This window comes from Mustelus asterias, chromosome 1 (genome assembly GCF_964213995.1).
Source record: "Mustelus asterias chromosome 1, sMusAst1.hap1.1, whole genome shotgun sequence".
Taxonomy (NCBI): domain Eukaryota; kingdom Metazoa; phylum Chordata; class Chondrichthyes; order Carcharhiniformes; family Triakidae; genus Mustelus; species Mustelus asterias.
Genome location: NC_135801.1, coordinates 138668011 through 138681635, shown reverse-complemented (window position 1 = coordinate 138681635; position 13625 = coordinate 138668011).

Here is a 13625-nt window from a genome sequence, read left to right as displayed (position 1 = left end):
CACACAACTGAGAGGAAATGCTTTCGGTTTACTTCATCTCTAAGTTTGTGCCCTCTTTACCTAAGTTCAGGGGCTGAATTTTACATAGGCCTATAACTTGCTGGATCCCCAGCATCAGATCTGAGAGGGGTACACTGGGGAATCCCTGTTGGAAATTCCCAAGTAAGGATTTACCAGGCAATTGTCTAGAAACGCTAGCTTCCCCTGGGCAATTGCGCTGGGTGGATTTAAATCACTAACTTCAGATGGTTCTACCAATTTGTCATTCATAGTTAATCTGAAAGAGTTAAATGGAAAACAAGCACTTCTAACTTCAGTGTAACCTCCAACCCCCATGCAATACCCCACAAGCACCCCCCCCAACCAAGCACCCCACCCCCACAGTATTCATAACCACCCACCTGCATAGGATTCCCCATGCCCCCCTCAACCCGACCCACTGCTGAACCACCTGCCACCGAACCCACCCCAGACCTGGTCCCAAGCCCCAAAACCTCCCATGTCTGAATCCATCCACCTCCTACTCCAGTACCTAATCCCCTCACCCTCCCTTGATGTCCTAACCCCCTCCCACCCTCCTAATGTCTTAATCCTCCAACCCTGATGTCCGAACCTCCCAACCCCCAATGTCCAAACCCACCCCATCCGCTGTCTGAACCCGACCCTCTGATATCCAATCCCGCCTATGTTCAAAAATCCCCACCCCACTTTCCTTCAACTTACCTTAGAAACTTACCTTCTCCCTTTCAGTGGGACTTTTAAACTCGGTGCTGTACAGCAGCTAGTGCAATAAAACGGGAGAATGTCTTCCTTCACTCTGCTCCTTTTAAACTTTGCCACTGGAGTTTTGGACACACTTTGCTAAGTCTCACCAGGCCTGAGTCTGGAAGGTAGAGTGAGACAGGCACTTAAGAATTGGTTCAGTTAAGTTGGTAGGGAGTGGCAATCCATGCTGGTTGCCACTCTGAGGAAATTACAGCCTATAGATGTACAGGGCACAATCATAGAATCCCTACAGTGCAGAAAGAGGCCATTCGGCCCAGCTGCACCGACCACAATCCCACCCAGGCCCTATTCCCGTAACCCCACATATTTACCCTGTTAATCCCCTGACACTAGGGTTAATTTAGCCTGGCAATCAACCTAACCCACACATCTTTGGATTATGGGAGGAAACCGGAGCACCCGGAGGAAAACCACGCAGACACGAGGAGAATGTGCAAACTCCACACAGACAGTGACCCAAGGCCAGAATTGAACCCGGGTTCCTGGCGCTGAGGGGCAGCAGTGCTAATCACTGTTCCACCGTGGTTGAAGCTTCACTATCAGGACTGCATTTTGCCGCCAGGAGCCAGTTAAGTATTTGCCAATGGAGCTGCAGCCCTATTATAGAAAGAATTATAGAAACCCTATAGTGCAAAAGGAGACCATTCAGCTCATCGAGTCTGCAGAAACAACAATCCCACCCAGGTCCTATATTTACCCCGCTAATCACTCCAACCTACGCATCCCGGGACACTATGGGGCAATTTAGTTTGGCCAATCAACCTAACCTATTATGATAGAACATAGAAGATTACAGCGCAGAACAGGCCCTTCGGCCCTCGATGTTGCGCCGACCAGTGGTACCAATCTAAAGCCCCTCTAATTTACACTATTCCAATATCACCCATATGTTTATCCAATAACCACTTGAACGCTCTCAACGTTGACGAGTCCACCACTGCAGCAGGCAGGGCATTCCACGCCCTTACTACTCTCTGAGTAAAGAACCTACCTCTAACATCTGTCCTATATCTCTCACCCCTCAATTTAAAGCTATGTCCCCTCATGCTAGCCAACACCATCCGAGGAAAAAGGCTCTCACTATCCACCCTATCTAATCCTCTGATCATCTTGTATGCCTCTATTAAGTCACCTCTTAACCTTCTTCTCTCTAACAAAAACAACCTCAAGCCCCTCAGCCTTTCCTCATACGATTTTCCCACCATACCAGGCAACATCCTGGTAAATCTCCTCTGCACCCTTTCCAACACTTCCACATCTTTCCTATAATACGGCGACCAGAACTGTACGCAATACTCCAAATGCGGCCGCACCAGAGTTTTGTACAGTTGCAGCATGACGTCCTGGCTCTGAAACTCAATCCCTCTACCAATAAAAGCTAACACACCGTACGCCTTCTTAACAACCCTATCAACCTGGGTGCCAACTTTCAGGGATCTATGCACATGGACACCCAGATCCCTCTGTTCATCCACACTACCAAGTATCTTACCATTAGCCCAGTACTCTGTATTCCTGTTACTCCTTCCAAAGTGAATCACCTCACATTTTTCCGCATTAAACTCCATTTGCCACCTCTCAGCCCAGCTCTGCAGCTTATCTATGTCCCTCTGTAACCTGCCACTTCCCTCTGCACTGTCTACAACTCCACCGACTTTAGTGTCATCCGCAAATTTACTAATCCATCCTTCCACGCTTCATCCAAGTCATTCATAAAAATGACAAACAGCAGTGGCCCCAAACCAGATCCTTGCGGTGCACCATGAGTAACTGAACTCCAGGATGAATATTTCCCATCAACCACCACCCTTTGTTTTCTTACAGCTAGCCAATTCCTGATCCAAACCACTAAATCACCCTCAATCCCATGTGTCCATATTTTCTGCAAAAGCTTACCATGGGGAACCTTATCAAACACTTTGCTGAAATCCATATACACCACATCAACCGCTTTACCCTCATCCACCTCTTTGGTCACCTTCTCAAAGAACTCAATAAGGTTTGTGAGACACGACCTACCCTTCACAAAACCGTGCTGACTATCCCTAATCAAATTCCTTTCTAGGTGATTATAAATCCTATCTCTTATAATCCTTTCCAATACTTTGCCCACAACAGAAGTAAGGCTCACCGGTCTATAATTACCAGGGTTGTCCCTACTCCCCTTCTTGAACAAGGAGACAACATTTGCTATCCTCCAGTCTTCTGCCACTGTTCCTGTAGACAATGACGACACAAAGATCAAAGCCAAAGGCTCTGCAATCTCCTCTCTAGTCTCCCAGAGAATCCTAGGATAAATCCCATCCGGCCCAGGGGACTTATCTATTTTTACCCTTTCCAGAATTGCTAACACCTTCTCCTTATGAACATCAATCCCATCCAGTCCAACAGCCTGCATCTCAATACTCCCCTCAACAACACTGTCCCTCTCCAGTGTGAATACCGACGAAAAATATTCATTTAGTGCCTCTCCTATCTCTTCAGACTCCATGCACAACTTCCCACTCCTGTCCTTGACTGGCCCTAATCTTACCCTAGTCATTCTTTTACTCCTGACATACCTATAGAAAGTTTTAGGGTTTTCCTTGATCCTACCTGCCAAAGACTTCTCATGTCCCCTCCTGGCTCTTAACTCTTTCTTTAGGTCCTTCCTGGCTAACTTGTAACTCTCAAGCGCCCTAACTGAGCCTTCACGTCTCATCTTAACATAAGTCTCCTTCTTCCTCTTCACAAGAGATTCAACCTCCTTAGTAAACCACGGTTCCTACACATGTCTGCTTCCTCCCTGCCTGACAGGTACATATTTATCAAGGACGCGTAGTAGCTGTTCCTTGAACAAGTTCCACATTACAATTGTGCCCATCCCCTGCAGTTTCCTTCCCCAACCTATGCCAGCTAAATCTCGCCTAATCGCATCATAATTTCCTTTCCCCCAGCTATAACTCTTGCCCTTTGGTATATACCTATCCTTTTCCATTGCTAAAGTAAACGTAATCGAATTGTGGTCACTGTCACCAAAGTGCTCACCTACCTCCAAATCTAACACCTGGCCTGGTTCATTACCCAGTACCAAATCCAATGTGGCCTCGCCTCTTGTTGGTCTATCTACATACTGCATCAGGAAGCCTTCCTGCACACACTGGACAAAAACCGACCCCTCTAAAGTACTTGAACTATAGCTTTTCCAGTCAATATTTGTAAAGTTAAAGTCCCCCAGTACAGCTAACCTGTTACTTTCGCTCCTATCCAGAATCATCTTTGCAATCTTTTCCTCTACATCTCTGGAACTTTTCGGAGGTCTATAAAAAACTCCCAACAGGGTGACCTCTCCTTTCCTGTTTCTAACCTCAGCCCAAACTACCTCAGTAGACGAGTCCTCATTAAATGTCCTTTCTGCCACCGTAATACTGTCCTTGACTAACAATGCCACACCTCCCCCTCTTTTACCACCTTCCCTGCACTTACTGAAACATCTAAACCCCGGAACCTGCAACAACCATTCCTGTCCCTGCTCTATCCATGTCTCCGAGATGGCCACAACATCGAAATCCCAGGTACCAACCCATGCTGCAAGCTCACCCACCTTATTCCGGATGCTCCTGGCGTTGAAGTATACACACTTCAAACCGCCTTCCTGCCTGCCAGTACACTCCTGCGACCCTGAAACCTCATCCATGACCTCATTACTCTCAACCCCCTGTACACCGGAGCTACAATTCAGGTACCCACCCCCCTGCTGAATTAGTTTAAACCCTCCTGAAGAGCATTAGCAAATTTCCCCCCCAAGATATTGGTACCCCTCTGGTTCAAGTGCAGACCATCCTGTTTGTAGAGGTCCCACCTACCCCAGTAAGAGCCCCAATTGTCCAAGTATCTGAATCCCTCCCTCCTGCACCATCCCTGTAACCACGTGTTCAACTGCTCTCTTTCCCTATTCCTCTCCTCACTATCACGTGGCACGGGTAACAAACCAGAGATAACAGCTTTGTTCTAGCCCTAAGCTTCCACCCTAACTCCCTGAATTTCTGCCTTACATCCCCATTCCTTTTCCTACCTATGTCTTGAGTGCCTATGTGAACCACAACTTGGGGCTGGTCCCCCTCCTCCTTAAGGATATCGAAAACACGATCCGAGACATCGCGGACTCTGGCTCCTGGGAGGCAACACACCAACCGCGAGTCTCTCTCGTTCCCGCAGAATCTCCTATCCGTCCCTTTAACTATGGAGTCCCCAATGACTAATCCTCTACTCCTCTCCCCCCTTCCCTTCTGAGCACAGGGACAGACTCTGAGCCAGTGATCTGTACACCATGGCTTACCCCTGCTAAGTCGTCCCCCCCAACAGCATCCAAAAGTGTACTATCCCCAATTTCTACAACATTTTTTGTTTCTCCCCCCACTTGGATGGCTCCCTGTACATTGGTGCTGTGGTCAGTTTGCTCATCCTCCCTTTCCCTCCCCTTCTGAGCTGCCGGGCCGGACTCTGCGCCGGAGGCACGGCCACTGTTGCTTCTCCCAGGTAGGCTGCTCCCCCCAACAGTACTGAAACAGGAGTACTTATTTTTAAGGGGCACAGCCACTGGGGTACTCTCTAGTACCTGACCTTTCCCCTTCCCCTTCCTAACCATGACCCACTTGATGGAGGCTGGCCACCCCTAAGAGCTGTTAGCTGAATCAGTGATGGAGGATGACTATGTGTTCTAAAAGTCAGGTAACTGGAGCCACCAGACCTACCGGCTCCTGCAGTGGGGAGGGACGGGTCACTGAGGGCAGGTGGTGCATTTGCCACAAGGGCAGCCATTGCCAAGAACAGATGCCTTTAGGCCAAAAATTCCCAGAATGGAGTCTACCACCTCTAAAAGTGGTCTTCCAAAGTCAGAATTGCTTTCTGCCCGCTGGCAAATGGCATGGCAGTGAGAAGACATCAGACACTTTCCCACACCTTCTCATGCCTTTTTGCCAGTCTTCCTATTTCCCAGCCTTGCTAGTTAGTCCAGCATTTGTTGTCCAGCCCGAATTGCCCTTGAGATCCCTGGGTTCACCACTGTATACTTCCTATCTATTCATTACTTTTACAAAAGCAAAATACCCCAGATGCTAAAAAGCTGAAACAAAAACATAAGTAATAGTTCATGACTATTCTCAACTTTCTGTAAGTCAATTTTGTATCCACACTGCACCATTCAATCCATGGGCTTCAATTTTGTTAACTGCAAAAGATCTTGGTTTACGTAGTGAACGCCACAGTTCAAAAAAGGAGCTGAACAATTTTGTTGTTTTTGTAACAATTTTGTATTTATCTCCCTGTTAAATGGGATCCTGCTGCACGATGGTCCCTGAGCCAAACAGAGAGACCAAGGAGGATGAAGATGATGAGGGCCGTGAAGGCACCCTCACCATTCTCTGCAACATCCTCGGCCCTTACTAGGTGCTTTGAATGACTGAAAGAGGATACTATTTGCAGCACAGCAGTATTCCCTCCAAATGTAGCTACCATACATTTGGTCCCTTCATCCAAGTCATTGATAAGGGCTGGAATTCTCCAAATATTCACACCCTGCCACTGCTGCTAGCGAGAACAGGGAATTTGGCATTCAGCCAAGTCTCCATTCACTGCAGCAAGACTAGAGAATCCCAGCTGCAAGTGAGGTCAGAGAATCCAGCCTATAGATACAAAGTACAATACAGCACAGGAACATGCCCTTCGGCCCACCAAGCCTGTGCTGATATGTGATTTCTATCCCTCTGTTTGCCTCCTGTTCATGTGTCTATCAAGATAGCAACACTGAATGTTGCTAACATACCCTTCTTCCACCACCTCTAACTGGCAGTGCGTTCCAGGCACCCACCACCCTCTGTGTGAAAAACTTACCCCGCACGTCTTCCCTAAACCTACCACTTCTCACCTTAAACCTGCGCCTTCTTGTAGTCGGCCTTTCCACCCTGGGAAAAAGCCTCTGACTATCCATCCTATATATGCCTCTCATAATTTTGTAGACTTTTATCAGCTCGCCCCTCATCCTTCGTCTATCCAGTGAAAACAATCCGAGTTTATCCAACCTCTCTTCATACCTAAAACCTTCTAGGCCAGGCAACATTCTAGTAAACCTTCTTTGCACCCTCTCCAAAGCACCCAAGTCTTTCTGGCAGTGTGGCGGCCAGAACTGCATGCAATATTCCAAATGCAGCCTAACTGAAGTTTTATACAGCTGTAACATAACTTGCCAACTTTTACACTCGATGCCCCAGTCGATAAGGCAAGCATGCTGTATGCCTTCATGATCACCTTATCCACTTGTTGCCACTTTCAAGGATCCGTGGACCAGCAGTATTCCTTCTAAATGTAGCCCAGATCCCTCTGTATGTTAATGCTCCTAAGGGTTCTGCCATTTATTGTATAATTCGCACCTGAATTTGATCTTCCAAGATGCATCACCTCGCATTTAGAGTCATAGAGGTTTACAGCATAGAAACAGGCCCTTTGGCCCAACTTGTCCATGCCACCCTTTTTTTAACGACTAAGCTAGTCCCAATTGCCCGGGTTTGGCCCATGTCCCTCGATAGTCACCTTCCCCATGTAACTGTCTAGACACTTTTTCAAAGACAAAATTGTGCCCGCCTCTGCTACTACCTCTGGCAGCTTGTTCCAGACACTCACCATCCTCTGTGTGAAAAAATTGCCCTCCGGACCCTTTTGTATCTCTCCCCTCTCACCTTAAACCTATGCCCTCTAGTTTTAGACTCCCCTACCTTTGGGAAAAGATATTGATGAGCTGATCTATGCCCCTCATTATTTTATAGACCTCTATAAGCTCACCCCTCAGCCTTTTACGCTCCAGAGAAAAAAGTCCCAGTCTATCCAACCTCTCCTTATAACTCAAACCATCCCGGTAGCATCCTAGTAAATCGTTTCTGCACTCTTTCTAGTTTAATAATATCCTTTCTATCGTAGGGTGACCAGAACTGTACACAGTATTCCTTGATGTGGCCTTACCAATGTCTTGTATAACTTCAACAAGACGTCCCAACTCCTGTATTCAATGTTCTGACCAATGAAACCAAGCATGCCGAATGCTTACTTCACCACTCTGTCCACCTGTGACTCCACTTTCAATGAGCTATGAACCTGTACCCCTAGATCTCTTTGTTTTGTAACTCTCCCCAACACCCTACCATTAACTGAATAGGTCCTGCCTGGTTTGATCTATCAAAATGCATCACCTCGCATTTATCTAAATTAAACTCCATCTGCTATTCGTGAGCCCACTGGCCCAATTGATCAAGATCCTGTTGCAGCCCTGGATAACCTTCACAGTCCACTATGCCACCAATCTTGATGTCATCTGCAAATTTACTAACCATGCCTCCTAAATTCTGATCCATATCATTAATATAAATGACAAATAACTGTAGACCCAACACCGAACCCTGAGGCACACTGCTGGTCACAAGCCTCCAGTTTGAAAAACAATCCTCTACAACCACCCTCGGTCTTCTGTCAAGAAGCCAATTTTGTATTCATTTGGCTCCCTCGCCCTGGATCCTGTGAGATTTAACCTGATGCAACAACCTACCATGCGGTACTTTGTCAAAGGCCTTGCTAAAGTCCATGTAGGCAACATCAACTGCACTGCCCTCATCGACCTTCTTGGTTGCCCCTTCAAAAAACTCAATCAAATTTGTGAGACATGATTTTCCACTCACAAAGCTGACCTTAATCAGTCCTTGCGTCTTTAAATGCCTGTAGATCCTGTCTCTCAGAATACCTTCTAACAACTTACCCACGACAGATATGAGGCTCACTGGCCTCTTATTCCCAGGCTTTTCCCTGCAGCCCTTTTTAAACAAAGGCACAACAGTGGTGAAGAAAGCATTCGGCATGCTTGGTTTCATTTGTCTGAATTAACTCCATCTGCCATTTCTCTGCCCAAGTCTGCAATCTATCTATATCCTACTTTATGATTTGACAATCCTTGTCATTATCTGCAATGCAGCCAATTTTTGCATCATCCGCAAACTTACCACATTTTCCTTCAGATCATTTGTATATATTACAAACAACAAAGGCCCCAGCACTGATCCCTGTGGAACACCACTTGTTACTGATCTCCATTCTGAAAAGCACCCTTCCATCGCTACTCTCTGTCTTCTATGACCAAGATGTGGAGATGCTGGTGTTGGACTGGGGTAATCACAGTAAGAAGTCTCACAACACCAGGTTAAAGTCCAACAGGTTTATTTGGTAGCACAAGCCACAAGCTTTCAGAGCGCTGCTCCTTCATCAGGTGAGTGGGAGTTCTGTTCACAAGCAGGGCATATAAAGACTCAATTTACAAAATAATGGTTGGAATGCGAGCCTTTACAGGTAATCAAGTCTTAAAAGTACAGACAATATGAATGGAGAGAGGGTTAAGCACAGGTTAAAGAGATGTGTGTTGTCTCCAGCCAGGACAGGACAGTGCGGTTTTTCGCTGTGGCGCGTCGGAACTGTCGATCAATGAGTCAAACTCCATATCCTGTTGTTATGAGGGCATCTTTCAGCATCTGAAGGTGTCTGTTGCGATCCTCCTCATCTGAGCAGATCCTGTGTATACGGAGAGCTTGTCTGTAGGGGATGGCTTCTTTAACGTGTTTAGGGTGGAAGCTGGAGAAGTGGAGCATCGTGAGGTTATCCGTGGGCTTGCGGTACAGTGAAGTGCTGAGGTGACCGTCCTTGATGGAGATGCGTGTGTCCAAGAATGCAACCAATTCCGGAGAGTAGTCCATGGTGAGTCTGATGGTGGGATGGAACTTGTTGATGTCATCATACAGCTGTTTCAGTGATTGTTCACCATGAGTCCAAAGGAAGAAAATGTCATCAATGTATCTAGTGTATAGCATTGGCTGAAGGTCCTGTGCGGTGAAGAGATCTTGTTCGAACCTGTGCATGAAGATGTTGGCATATTAAGGTGCAAATTTGGTCCACATGGCTGTTCCGTGTGTCTGGATGAAGAACTGGTTGTTGAAGGTGAAGACATTGTGGTCCAGGATGAAGCGGATGAGTTGTAAAATTGCATCTGGAGATTGGCAGTTGTCGGCATGGAGTACTGAGGCAGCTGCAGCAATGTCATCGTCGTGAGGGATGCTGGTGTAGAATGCCGAGACATCCATTGTGACGAGGAGTGCTACTGGTTCAACTGCTCCATGTGTACTGAGTTTTTGTAGGAAGTCCGTAATGTCGCGACAAAAGCTGGGGGTTCTTTGTACAATGGGTTTCGAGATGCCCTCGACATAGCTGGAGAGGTTCTCGGAGAGGTTCTCGCACAGGGTCCCATTGCCCGATACGATGGGATGCCTTGTGTATCTTTGGGAGGCAGTAGAGATCTCCAACGTGGGGAGTACGTGGGATGAGAGCACGGAGGGTGCTTTGAAGGTCCGGATCAAAGTCTTGATCAGAGTGTTGAGTTGACGGGTGTGTTCTTTGGTCGGATCTGTGGGTAACTGTCTGTCGTGTTCCTCGTTGTTCAGTTGTCGGTACACTTCTTTGCAGTAATCCGTTCTGTTCAGTATGACGATGGCCCCTCCTTTGTCTGCTGGTTTGATGACAATGTTGCGGTGGTCTTGAGAGCGTGGATGGCATTGCGTTGTGCTTGGGTGATGTTCGGTGCTGTCTTGTGAGTGCGGCTGATGAATTTGGTGTTGATGCACCTCCTGATGGCTTGGGCATACGTGTCAAGTCGAGGGCAGCGGCCTTCGGGAGGAGTCCAATTCGACTCTTTCCTCTTCGGTTGCACTGTGGATCTCTCTGTTGGCTGTTCCGGTTCATTGGCTGTCTCATTGTGTTCGCTGTTGGCCTCTTGGGGTTTATGGAAGAACTCCCGCAGCCTCATTCGCCTGATGAATTCCTCTGTGTCTGCTGCGAGACAGATGGGGTCTATTTTGGTGGTGGGGCAAAAGTTGAGCCCTCGGCTGAGAACTTCGATTTCATCTGGCTGAAGTGTGTAGTCCGACAAGTTGACAATGGACTTCCCTGTAGTGGTACTGTTTTCTACTGTGGTACCGGGGGAGGCTTGGTTGCTGCTGGTGGTGATGCCGAGTTTCTCAAGTTTCCTGTTCTTGGTGTGCATGTAGATGGTGTCGTTCCTTTGTCTCATCTGCTTGACAGAGTTTCGCAGCTGGTCTGCGTCCTGAGCGCAAGTTGAGAATATGGATTCGATCTTGGTTTCCAGGCTGCGGCGTTTGCTGTAGAGCTGGACCACAACACCACACAACCCTGCCACAGCAACCTCTGCAAGACGTGCTGGATCATCGACACGGATGCCATCATCTCACGTGAGAACACCATCTACCAGGTAAACGGTACCTACTCTTGCAACTCGGCCAACGTTGTCTACCTGATACGCTGCAGGAAAGAATGTCCCGAGGCATGGTACATTGGGGAAACCATGCAGACGCTACGACAACGGATGAATGAACACCGCTCGACAATCACCAGGCAAGGCTGTTCTCTTCCTGTGGGGGAGCACTTCAGCGGTCGCGGGCATTCAGACTCTGATCTTCGGGTAAGCATCCTCCAAGGCGGCCTTCACGACACACGACAGCGCAGAGTCGCTGAACAGAAACTGATAGCCAAGTTCCGCACACATGAGGACGGCCGAAACCGGGATGTTGGATTTATGTCACATTATCAGTAACCCCCACAGCTTGCCTCCTGGACTTGCTGGCTGTCCTGTCTGGAGACAATACACATCTCTTTAACCTGTGCTTAATGCTCCCTCCACTCACATTGTCTGTATCTTTAAGATCTGGTTGGTTGTAGGGATTCGCATTCTAATCAGTATTCTGTAACTTGATTTTGTGTCTCTGTGCCCTGTTTGAGAGCAGATTTCCACTCCATCTGACGAAGGAGCAGCGCTCTGAAAGCTAATGGCATTTGTACCAAATAAACCTGTTGGACTTTAACCTGGTGTTGTTAAAACTCTTACTGTGTTCGCCCCAGTCCAATGCCGGCATCTCTACATCTGGATATTAGAACATGGATCACTCCCTTGTCCAATGCATGATTTAAAGGTCTTCTCCCAGCATAGTATCTTTCTCACTTCCTTATCTGAAGGTCAGGTGTCTGGAACTAGCTGCTTACTATCCTGCAGTTAAACATTGTGTAGGCTTTTGTGATTTGTCTCTCTTAATCCTTTCATGAGACACAGTTATTAATATGACTATTATTTTCCTCTATAATTATTAGTATGGTATTAACCCCCTCATCCATGATAATTGCCATAGTTTCCTTAGTGTGGAAATACCAGCGGATTGCCGCCCTGAAGGGTCTTACCTACACTGAGATAGCAAAGCACCTGTCATGCCAGACCTTCCTCACTCAGGCCAATGAGACAGGAGCAGCAAAGTGCATCTCTGGCTGTATCAGTGTAAAGCACAAAGAGGAAAGACCTGCCACCTTTTTACGGCAGTAGCTGCTGTAAAACAGGTATTTAAAGGGACAATTTAAAGGGAGAAGTGGGGATTCAGACATTGGACGGGGACACATGAACAGGCGGGGAATAGAGGGATACAGGCGGTGGGGCTACATAGGACAACGTGATCGACGCAGGCTTGGTGGGCTGAAGGGCCTGCTCCTGTGCTATACTGTTCTTTGTTCTCTGAAAAATATTCCCACCTGTCCTGTCAACCATTCTTCCCCCAGCAATTCCAAAAAAGTTGTAATCTTCAAGAGACTGCATTAGGCCCAAATTAAAAATAAACAAACACCCGTTAAATCATTTAAGCAGCAATAAAGGGACATCTAGTCAGGCAGCTCGGTGCCTGCTTACAACTGCAGAGAACTTGATTAAAAATACATTTCTTAAAGGCACAGTAGCATCACACTATATTACTAACTAGCTTTTTCTCATCATCTGCTTTTTACCTGTTTATTATCTTTTTGGTCATCCTTTGCTGGACCTTCTGCCCAACCACTAATCTTTGCAGATTTGTACGCTGTTTCTTTGAATTTAATACTACCCTTAAATTTTTTATTTAGCCATGGATGATGCATTCTTTTCAAACAGCCTGCCGTCCTCACTGAAATGAATCTTTACTGAGAATAGAAACATAGAAACATAGAAAAATACAGCACAAAACAGGCCCTTCGGCCCCACAAGTTGTGCCGAACATATCCCTACCTTTTAGGCCTACCTATAACCCTCCATCCTATTAAGTCCCATGTACTCATCCAGGAGTCTCTTAAAAGACCCTATCGAGTTTGCCTCCACCACCACTGACGGCAGCCGATTCCACTCGCCCACCACCCTCTGTGTGAAAAACTTGCCCCCAACATTTCCCCTGTACCTACCCCCCAGCACCTTAAACCTGTGTCCTCTCGTAGCAGCCATTTCCACCCTGGGAAAAAGCCTCTGAGAGTCCATCCCATCTGTTCTGGTCACCTCACTATAAGAAGGATGTGGAAGCGCTGGAAAGAGTGCAGAGGAGATTTACCAGGATGCTGCCTGGTTTGGAGGGTAGGTCATATGAGGAAAGGTTGAGGGAGCTAGGGCTGTTCTCTCTGGAGCGGAAGAGGCTGAGGGGAGACTTAATAGAGGTTTATAAAATGATGAAGGGGATAGATAGAGTGAACGTTCAGAGACTATTTCCTCGGGTGGATGGAGCTATTACAAGGGGACATAACTATAGGTTTCGTGGTGGGAGATACAGGAAGGATATCAGAGGTAGGTTCTTTACACAGAGAGTGGTTGGGGTGTGGAGTGGACTGCCTGCAGTGATAGTGGAGTCAGACACTTTAGGAACATTTAAGCGGTTATTGGATAGGCACATGGAGCACACCAGGATGATAGGGAGTGGGTTAGC